The following is a 12,386-nucleotide window of genomic DNA, read 5'->3' as shown; positions in this document are numbered from 1 at the left end:
CGTGCTAAGTTGCTGCAAGGTTTTGTCGTTGTATCCTGGAAAACAGTTGTCCGTCGAGATCCTCGAAGCACCGTCGGAGGGGGCAAATTTGTTTTAAGGAAACTGTACTTTGTACATGACTCGGTTTGGTTTTGATTTCCTTTGCACGATATTCTTACTGTATACTTTCAATAGTATGCTCATTTTTGTTTGCTGTTTTTGATTGTCCACTACCGAGACCTCAATAAGGCATGCCCAAAGGATGAATTCCCTCTGCCGAACATGGATATACTTATTCATCGACAATGGTTGGAAAAATTTTCGTTTATAGATTGCTATATTGAGTATAATTACATAAAGATTGCTCCTGAAGATGCCGCTATGTCTGTTTCTTCACGAGATTGCTTTCGTTCTCTACTTTTATATTTTTGTTATTAGCAATTTGGCTAACAGTAATGTGATTATTTAACACAATTTTTTTGTTAATTTTGTTGAACTATTTTTATTATTATAAGAAGATATGGGCATGGAGCAGGATTAAATGTGTTAACCTCGACCGATATGGGTTAACATTAGTTGTACCTCCCATTGATCCAGATGTTATTATTCCAGTTTCTACATATGGTGCACGTTAATATTTAAAAATTATTGTGGTAATATCATATATATCTCTTATAAATTTTTTATATGCAATTGTTTTTGTTAAATTGTAGGTGAAAATTGGATATAGTTACACACATTCGTCAACAAATGTTGTAAGAATTATAAGAGATTCTCTAGATCGTATGAATAATAAAGATGTATTATTGAATTTTAATATTTAATAGTGATTAAACGAATATTATATTTTTTTTGATTAAATGAATTTTCAATTTGAACATTTTTATTTTTTACAGTTTAATTGGATCGTTTACCAGAAGAATGACATAGATGTAAAGAAGATTATATGTCATTTTATTTTGATTAAATGACTTTTGTAGTAACCGTTAGCTCCCTCAGAACTTATAGGATGTTTAAGCAATCTTTCTATTTTGGGATAGTGACATAAATGCATATCTTTATCGAAACTGGTGCAGGACATGGCTGACTTGTAGCGGTTCAAAACCATTGAATGTCAGGAGTCGGTCAGATAATGTCTTTCATTAAGTGAGCAATGAATGACTCTTAAATAAAGTGGTTTGAAGACTTTGAACAACCGTTTGAAAAACCTCTAACGGTTGAAACTTCATCAAGCTGTTTTGAAGCGTTCCTGTTATATAGAATAAATTGCGGCTATTTTCCTGAAACAGTTAGGAGCTGTTTGATTTTTTAAATCACCAAAACTTTGAGATAATAATAATTTCTTAACATGATATGTCACTATGATTGCTCAAAGATACATCACTGTTATCTTATTCATATGCTACCATCGATATAACAATACTTTCAAATTCGACTGGGATCCAGCAGATCAATTATTTTTTTCACGAAATTTAGTACACTTTTTCCCAATGTCCATCCCATACTTAGTATTTTCCCGAACATAACCATTTTTCAAGAAATTAGCTAAAGAGTTTTTTTTTTCACTAAGTTCAGTACACTTTTTCCCAATATCCCATACCTCAGTATCTTGCTGAACCTAACCATTTTTCGAGAAACCAGCTTTAGCTAGTTAGTCTCAGCTGAAGTATATTTTTCAAAAAAAGAAATCTCATAATTTTTGTAAGTGTTTATTCATTACATCTCTCTGTAAACACATTTTCTATCCAAAAAAATTTGTTTTCCGACTCCACGAGAGTCATAAGGTGTCAAGTTCAGTGTAGCTGTAAATTAGAGAGGAGTTTATGCATTGTAGTTGAGAATTCAGTCTCTCGATAATATCAGTTGATGTCCACTACAAGAAAATTGATCTATAGTGACGGGAAATTTCGTCAGTAAATGTCAAAAACCCGTCATAAATTAATTTTAATGACGGGAAATATCCTGTCATATACCTTAATTACTGTCCTCCTAGGTAAAAGTAATTAATGACGTAATGAGATCTCGTCATTATTGTTATAACATATTTAGTGATGAGATTATACCGTCACTAAAATGAATATAAATGATGAAAAATTTCGTCATTATACTACCATTTTCCTTTCATTAAATAATATTTTAATGACAACACATCTCCTCACTATATCATTATTTATCCGTCATTATAAGTTATTTTATTGATGAAATTTAATATAATTATTAGATATTAGTCCCTCACTAAAAATCGATTTAACTATGAAATTGCCTCTCATTAAATAATTAATTACCCTCAATAAAAAAATATTTTTCATTGTGATGAAATTTATAATAATTATTTGATATGAATTTGTCATTATATTAAAGATAGCATTAGTAATAAAATATGAAATATGGAACAATTAATTTTTTTGGACAAAATATTTTATATAAACAACTGCATCCATATCTATTCATATATTCAAAATTTACAGAATTACAATTTGTTCCAAAACATGAGTTCCATTTTGATGGATACTTGAAATATTTCCTAATATCTACTCCTTGGAGTACAAAAATATTTGAGGACCATAAATGGTGATCACTTATAGTTGCTTCAAAATATCATATACTAATTTCCTAATCAATGCTTGAATTCTTCTTCGAAGCACGACATCAGATTAAGGCAGCCTGTCATCTGTAAAACATAAATAGAAAAAATGGATTAAAATAAAGATGTAATTCAATCATAAAGTAAAAGTGAAAACTTTGTTGATGTCGAGTTTGTAAACAAAACATCCTGAAAACAATGTTATATTATGTCAAACACATGTAAAGTGAATTTTTAAATAATTAAAAAATAAAGTATATATATACATATCAACACAAAATCACAAATTCCACAAAAAAAACCTCATATCAAAGGTATTAATCTCATACAAAAAGCGAGGTGTTACAAGATCCAGTGGCTTAACCTATCCTTTGATTCCAACTCTTCACCACAGCAATCCTCAACTAAAAACCCACATAAAAGACAAAGAGAGATTGTCTCATAAGAAGTTGGATTCACTAAAATGGATCAAAATGACTACAAGAAAACAGAGAGATACACAAAGAGGCATTATATCGTGGGGAGAAACTTAAAAATCCATAACCCTTGATATTTTGAAATGTGTCATTGAATCACTAAGCCCCATAAGAATAAATATTAGTTGAATCACTTCCACTCGAAGAAAACATCTTTAATTTCCAGTCTGTGTGGGTGATAATAAAAACAAAGACAACTTGTTTGTGGGGGCAGAGCCTTAATCCTAAACAAATGCATCTTTTTTTTTTCAAGTAGAGAATCCAATATTAATTGAAAATGTTAAAAATACAAATTAGATACTAAATTAATTAAACTCCTGATTGTTCAATGTCCATAAATTAAAAATAAAAATAAAAATAAAAATTAGCGACTTTGGTTAAGAATCCCGTTTTGACTCTTTTCTACGTTATTAAAGAATCTCATTGTGACTCTCTCTCAAAATCAAGAATAATTTAATATTTTGAAATGTGTCATTGAATTCATTCTTTCTTAATAAATAGAGATCGATATTGAGTATCTTAAAAATTATCACTCTAAAATGTTTAAGCAAGTCTAATCGGTGGGGCTTCGAGTAAAGAGGAAATAAGGAAACCTAACCCCTAATCTTGTTGCTCCCAAAGCAAAAAATCTGGATTCACGGTATTTTCAACTCAAATGTGTTAATCTAATTTGGCATCTTTATCTAAAATTAGCTAAACGTGATATAATAGTGATTTTCTTTGACCATTAAAACAAGATAAACGAAGAAATAAGGTAAATATAAGATTGAGAATGAGCGCAAACCTCTCTTGGAGAAATGCGATGGCGGAGTTCAAATCGAGGTTTGATTGGAAAACAGAGACGAGAATGAGAGATAAGCTATGGATAATCCGCCTGGTACAACAGAGAGGAGATGAAAATAGAAGTCGGAGGGTTTACAGAGCTTGAAGGTGAGAAATATAATTGTATGTGAGGGTAAAAGATATTTTATTTTTTTAATAATGAAAAATAAAAATGCATTTGTTGGGGTATTTGGTGGGAAAATATGGCGCCTAAAATCTGTAGGCAATTATGAGGGGGAAAATATTTTTATTCATATAATGACGGGATTAGTTATCTATAGCTGTAAAATTAAGAATTCGTCACTAATAATTTAATTCTTTAAAAAAATTTTTTTTACCCTCATAAAAACTTCACAAATTATGTTTTTAGTGACCCATTTTTCATACCCTCATTAAATTTTTGTCATTATAAATCAATTTTCTTGTAGTGGTCCTATGAATTCGGTCAATTGAATATCTCGACATCTCCCTCTCTAAACACATTTCATATAATAAAAAAATTGTTTTCCGACTATTTGAGAGTCATAAGGTGTCAAATTTAGTGTAGTTGTAAATTAGATAAAAAGCTTGTGCATTGTAGTTAAGAATTCAGTCTCTTGATAATATGAATTCGGTCAATTGAATATCTCGATGAATATCTGGAAAATGAGATATGAAACTTTGGAACATACACACATATATAGTACTTATTGAAATAAATTAGGGCATCGACAGACCAATACCCTATATCCAATTAAGATATATAAGATAAAAAGATCGTATTACACGCTAACTGTAACTGAATGTTCTTGCATGCACTATTTGTTTTTATCTAGGAGGTCGTGACGCGATATCACTAGGCACTAATCAGATTCATTGAGTTAAACCGAAACGAGTTTGGCTAGTAATAATTAAAAGAATTTAACAAATTAATTGAGACAATTGGGCTGTCCACAAAATATTAAATGTGTTTGGTCTAAAAATTAAAAATAGTTGTTGATCCCAGTAGTATACATCTGAACTAATTGTTGTCTTGCCAGGGATTTCTGCGCACCCAGAATAGAATAATTATTAACCTAATGCTTCCCTTGTTAGGAAATAATCAATGACACTTTACTATCTGGTGACTGATTCAATTAGGGTCATACAAATACTGATTGTGATATACCCAACATGATAATTAAATTCAATGAGTTCAATTTAAGAAGTATAAATTTAATGTGTTTAAATTTATAAGCTTATAATATTGATTATTAGCTAATTCTAAGTTGATTGGAAATCGAGTAAAAATTTTAAATTAGGAAATTTTCTATTTTTGGAAATTCCGAAAATGAAAAAGTGGACATGGATACTGTAATAACGAGCTCGTCACGCTTGTTGTGAAAGTGAATTTGATTTACGGCTTGAAAGTTAAGAAATATTTTATATAACACTTTATTTTATGTTTTTTATAAAGCCTAATTAAATAAAAATATTCCCTATAATTTCTACTCAAATATAGTAAAATCTAAAAAATATTTTGAAATAATTTAAGTATTTTAAAATATTTATTTTGTTAAGATTAGACGAGATAAATGATCTCATCTCATCAAACAAAATTTCAAATTTATATAAATTAGTAAATTAGAGAAATGATATTATTATTATTATTATGATAAAATTGTTAATAATCTGAATAGTATGTCAATTTTCGTCCCTAATATGTTTACATATAAAAAAGATATCAAATCTAGTTACCAAAATAAAAAAAACTCTAAACTAGAAAATTCTCGCAATCGGCTCGCACTCGGGCGGAAATTTATGTCCGTTTGGGCGGAAAGTCTTCGGGAATTTTTTTTGAAACGTACTGTTCGCGATGTCCGCCCCGGCGGACTGTCTTCGAATTTTATTGAAAATTCGACACTATTTATCACTTGAATAATGTTCCTTTGGCACCCGAACTCACTCCCATGCATCACGAACCCTTCGGCACTTTGCTCTTTGCACGTAAGCCCTCCTTGATTGCTCATAAGCCCATGCAATGCTTCTTTGAACCTCTTCAGTCGTCCTCTCATGCTTGGTCCCTCCGGAAACTCTAAAGGGTCTCATGCCTTCCTCAGAGCTTGGCCTTCCATGATCGCATCAATAAAGGTAAGAGAAAGTCAAAATCGGGAATTTTGGATTCTAGGGGTAAAATAATCATTTTGCGTACCAGGTAGTACGAAAGGCTTGGTAGCGCCCCAAAGAATCATAATACAAGCTAAATGATATTTTAAAACGTTTATGATGAAAATATGAAATTTTATGATTTATTCTAAAGCTGTACGATTTTACATATTAAAATGTTATTTTACGAAATTGGAAAGGACACGATATTTTATGAATAAAAAGGAAAGAAAATTTTGAAGGATGTGAATTGATTGTGACAGATATGATATGATATTATATGATTGGGAATATCGTGAGGGAGAAGGCCTCAGAGGGAGCCTGTCTATGGGAGAAGACCCCAAAAGAAGCCCGCATGCAGGAAAAGGCCCTAGAGAGAGCCCATTTACATGAGAAGACCCCAGAGAGAGTTCGACGATCATATTTCTATTTACGGCGATGCCTAATGCCGTCCCCATGCGCAATGGTGAGCTAAGACTGATCAGTCGACCACATGATGCAGCTAGTCACTTTCAAGGATCAAACTTCACCCAAAAATGATATATGATGATGGAAAGATTTACGATTAAATGATTTATGATTTATTTATGCTTACAAAATTTACGCTAGCTATTTTATATAAAAGTATGATTTTTATGCATGTGTCTGTATATGTAATATTTGTTACTCATGGTTAGAACATGCCGAGTCATTAGACTCACTAGGTTTGAATGGTTGCAGGTGAGGATTAGATTGAGGTAGGCGCTGACGCTTGAGTGGATCGAGACCGACAGTACACTCCCGAGGGACACTTATTTTCCGCATTAGCTTGATAGTTAATGAAACGATCTCGATTGTTTTTTCTAATATTAAATCATAAATTCTAAATTACTAAATAAAATAATTTAACATAATCCTGAATCATAATAATTTAATAATTTAAATCTCAAGTTCATAAAATAAAATCCTAAAGCATCGACTAACCGAAAATTCCTAAATTGACCTTTGAAAAGAACAACTAACAATAAAAATAAAGCATAAAAATATCTCTAAATAAATCTTTAATTTAAATCTTTAAATCATAAATCTATCTAGCTAGTGCGGAAACATAAAGGCCCTCGGGTGTGTACTGCTGCACTCGATCGACTCAAATCGTCACCGCCTCCAAAAACATCAAATCCTGCATCATACAAACCTAGTTAGTCTAAAGACTCAGCATGCTCTAAACATAAATAGCAAATAATACATATACACTCACATGCATCTAAAAATCATATTTTTATTTAAAATAGCTTTTGAAAAAAAATAAACCATTAAAATCATTTAAAAATCATTTAAGCACAATTAAATCATAAATCGTAAAATCGTTTTAAAATAACTTTAAGCATAAATAAATCCTTTAAAAATCATTTAAAATAAGCTTTAAACATAAATAAATCATTTTAAAAATAGCTTTAATCATCATCATAAATCATATATCATAAAATCATTTTAATCAAAAGCTTTCAATCATATATCATTTTGGGTTACGTTTGATAATTGAAAGTGACTAGCTTTTATCATTTGGTCGACTGCATTCTTAGCTCCACATGGTCCATGGGGGTGGGCACTAGGCTCCACTATAGAAATACGAACGTCGGGGTCCCTCTGGGGCCTTTTCCCATAGACGGGGTCCCTCTGAGGCCTTGTTCCGTAAACGAGGTCCCTCTAAGGCCTTGGCCCGAATATGGGTTCCCTTTGGGGCCTTGGCCCTCATGTCATCTCCACAAAATCATATATCATAAATCATATCATTTGTCACAGTCAATTCACATCCCTCAAAATATTTTTTCTTTTCTTTTAAAATCATAAAATAACATAGCTTTCCAAAAATAACATTTTAAACAGTATAAATTGCACAACTTTATCATAAATCATAAAAATATATATTATCATCAAAATCATCATATAATATCATTTAACATGCGTTATGATCTTTCGGGACACTGCCAAGCGTTTTCGCATTTTCCTAAGTGTAAAAAGACCGTTTTGCCCCTGTACGTAAAAATTCTCGAATTTATCTTTTTCTCTCTTTTAATGACATTGGATTATTCAAAATGATTATTTAAGCTTAAATATAATTTTTTATAATTTATAAAGCTTAAAACTAGGTTTTTGGATTAATTCTTTAATTAGCGTTTCGTACGGCGATAAAATCACGGATAAATCCAAAACTCATTATTTTGATCCCAAATTTTAAACATAATATTTTTAGTATTTATTTTACCCTTCCAAGTCATGAGCCACACCCGTGGACCCATGGATTCAATTTTTGTTCTTTAATTTTCGAAATTGACACATATGAGGACACACCGAGCCATCTCCTAAAATACTCGAGCCACGCCCAAGCCACCTCAAGCCAAACCCAAGCCAACCCACCTAGGCACCATACTAACCAAGCCCAGCCCCTAAAACCAGCCTCTAAGTCAATCAAACTCTCCTGGAAAGAAGACCAATTTCTGCACGTGTGTGAGGGTGAGACTCCTTACATCTCTAGGACTCCTAACCTAACTAGAACTCTTCCAGCTGTTAAACCATCGACCCCTCTCGACCCTTACTGACCCTATACCATGCCCATCCTCGTCCCAGACCAGCCCTTACCCTGGAACCCACGCACGAAGCTCTGAACCAGAACAAGTCGCACGCGTTCCCTTGCTGGTTTCCATCGCGTTTCATGTTTCACTCGTGCCACCTACCAACCCAGCCGCTCCAGCCCGTGGCCCGACCCCTGCCCATCATCCTAGGACCCTAAAGGACTAGCCTGGCTCGCGCCCAGGCCAGCTGCGAGCCCCCTTTTCCCAGCCATACAGAACCTGCGCGTGAATGTGGGAGGAGTCCCACTTCGGGTGGACTCCTTCCCCAAGCCTAGAACTCGAACACTAGCAACCCTAGGACCCAACCCAGCCCTAGACCGAGACCACCCCTGACCCTAACCCAGCTTTGATCGAACCCCTAATCCCCAGGCCTAAGAACCGAACCCCTTTGAGCCACAATATGCACACAAAACTCAAAAATCATGGTTTCTTTTTTTTTTTTCTTTTTCAAAATAAATCCTATGGTTCCAGCTTTATTTCCTCAATTATATTGACATGTTTTGGCTATAATCATTCATATTTTATCATGTTTTGGCATCGTGTCCGTCGGATTCAAAAACGTTTTCAAAATAAGCGCGAAATCGTTAAAACTTTGAAAATATGTAACTTACCGTAAAATAATCGAACCCACATATTTTTCATGCATAAACAATTAAATCAAGCATATTATGATTTGTATGATGTTAAAAGAGTTTACGAAACGTGCCTTTGCGTTTATAACGCTCGATTATTCGATCTTGGGCGAGGATGCGACGTTGGACGACCGGACGACGAAAACTCCTAGCCTTTTCTCCTTCCCTTAATTTCGAAAATTTTATGTGTGTGGGAGTGAATTTTCGGCTGATTGAAGTGAATTGTGAGGTTATGAAAGCCTAGGAGTCCTATTTATAATTTAATTTGTAAGTTAAATGGGCTTTGGTTTTAGGCTTGCAACTTAAGGGTAATTGGGCCTATTTAAATTAATTAAATTGGGCCCAATAACAATTAATTAATTAAAACATAAAAGTTTATAAATTTGTTTCCCTAAAATAATATTTTTGATCTTTTAAAAGTTCTTGTTTGCCCAAAACTGGCTTCCCGGGAAAAATCGAGCTCGACTAGTAAAATAATTCGAACTCCAACATTTTTAGGAAAAATTAAATCATTTTTAATCATATTAAGAAGCCTTGCCATTATTTAAATAAAAATATATATTCTTGTCTCGGTTTCCCAGTCTCCTTTCCCCTATCTATTATCGAATATTCGGGTAAAATCCTTAATTTCATGAAAACATGTCACATAATCATTTAATCATTCAATCATACATTTAATCATATAATAAATATCATGCAAGCATTAAATTCAATTAAAATAAACAATTAAGCAATTAAAACAATTTTGCATGCATGTGGTTTACGTAGGTTGTTTTTTCGGACGTTACAGTTAAAGTTTTGAAATAAAGATTTTGAGAGTGATTTATTTAGATATTTTTATGTTTTATTTTGAAGTTAGTTTTGATCATGTCAAATGTTGACGTATGATTTTTATCAATTGACGATTTAAAGATTTTTATGCACTAGCTTGATATTTTAAATGTTAAATTAATTTATGGATTTTGGAAATGCTAAGTTATTTTACATGGCATGTTTCAAAAAAAAAATTTTAGTATGATTTTAAAGTTTAAAAGTAGTGGACATTTCAGCAACGACACGAGTGGCTATAAGTTTAGTACACTTTTTTCCAATATCCCATACCTTAGTATTTTCCCGAACATAACCATTTTTCAAGAAATCAGCCATGGAGTTTTTTTTACTAAGTCTAGTTCTTCCCAATATCTCATACCTCAGTATCTTGCTGAACCTAAACATTTTTCAAGAAACCAGCTTTAGTCTCAGTTGAAGTATACTTTTCAAGAAAGAAATCTCATAATTTTTGTAAGTGTTTATTCACCTTTCTCCCTAAACATATTCATATCCAAACAAATTTGTTTTCCGACTCCTTGAGAGTCATAAGGAGTCGAGTTAAGTGTAGCTATATATTAGATATGAGCTTATGTATTGTAGTTGGGAATTCAGTCTCTTGATAATACCAGTTGATATCCTATGAATTCGGTCAAATGAGTATCTCGACACCTCTCTCCCTAAACATATTTCATATCCTAAAAAACTTGTTTTCCGACTCCTTGAAAGTCATAAGGTGTCAAATTCAGTGTAGTGGTAAATTAGATATAAGCTTGTGCATTAATGTAGTTGAGAATTCAGTCTCTTCATAATATCAATATGAATTCGGTCAATTGAATAACTCGATGAATATCTGACAAATGAGATATGAAACTTCGGAACATACACATAGTTATTGAAATAAATTGGGGCCTCGACAGACCAATACCCTAGATCTAATTGGGATATATAAGATAAAAGGATTGTATTGTACGTTAACTGTAATTGAATGTTTTTGCATGCACTATTAGTTCTTATCTAGGAAGTCGTGACATGATGTTGCTAGGCACTAATCAGATTCATTGAGTTAAACCAAAACGAGTTCGGCTATTAATAATTAAAAGAATTTAACAAATTAATAGAGACAATTGGGTGTCCACAAAATATTAAATTTGTTTGGTCTAAAAATAAAAAAGAATTGTGATCCACCAGTATATATCTGAAATATTTTGGGTCATACAAATACTGATTGTGATCTACCTAACATGATAATTAAATTAAATGAGTCAAATTTAAGAAGTATAAATTTAATGTGTTTAAATTTTTAAGCTTATAATATTGATTGTTAGCTATTAATTCTAAGTTGACTCGAAATCAAGTAAAATTTTTAAATTAAAAAATTTTCTATTTTTGGAAATTCCGAAAATGAAAAAGTGGACATGGATACTGTAATAACGAGCTCGTCACGCTTGTTGTGAAAGTAAATTTGATTTACTGTTTGAAAGTTATGAGATATTTTATATTACACTTTATTGTATATTTTTGAAAAAGCCTAAATAAAAATATTTATTTATAAAGGCAAGTCTACCATTGGAGCAAGAGTGAGACAAGAAGATTAATGGTATGAATCAACGACCTAGTTCGTACGGTAACTTCTTTTCGTATATTTAATTTTATTATTTACATTTTTTATTTTATGAATCAAAGTCGATCGATCGTCTCCGGATCTATTGGATTAAACAATTTTTATTAGTCCAATGTCAAATAACACTGATAAACTCCGGTGCCTTACAGAAATATAAAAAATATATATTTTCCAAATTTTCATTCAAATCCTACTCCCTAATCTTTTTTTTCATTCTTTTTCTTTCTAATTCCTAAATCCCAAATTATTTTTCTTGCTTGATTTCATTTCATTTATTATTATTATTATTATTTTCCGATTTAGGTTTTTTATTCAAAATTCTGAAAGTGATATATATAGTAGGTAATATCTATTATTTTTATTTTTTATTTTAAGAACTTTTAAGCTAAATGATGATTTTTTTTATTAATGTTTTGTTTCGTAAAATTTAGTATGAAATCGATTATATTTTTGAATTTTTGTGTTTTATTAATTATGGTGTTTTGACTTAAAGTTAAGAGTTTACGCTAAGAATCATTAGTTTCTTTTTTTCTTTTAAATATTTATTGTGTTAAAGTAAGATTATGTTTTATTATAATTTTTTGAAATATATGTTAAGGATAGTATATATTGTACGATTAATTTGTGAATAAATATCGAACACTATACTTTTATTTTAATTTTTGATCATAAGTAATTTTGAAAATTGTACTTGAGTAAAAAAAATGAGTTGATACATTGTTGGGT

Source organism: Primulina huaijiensis, chromosome 3 (genome assembly GCF_012295235.1).
Source record: "Primulina huaijiensis isolate GDHJ02 chromosome 3, ASM1229523v2, whole genome shotgun sequence".
NCBI classification, from domain to species: domain Eukaryota; kingdom Viridiplantae; phylum Streptophyta; class Magnoliopsida; order Lamiales; family Gesneriaceae; genus Primulina; species Primulina huaijiensis.
Note: the sequence above shows the minus strand (reverse complement) of the source record.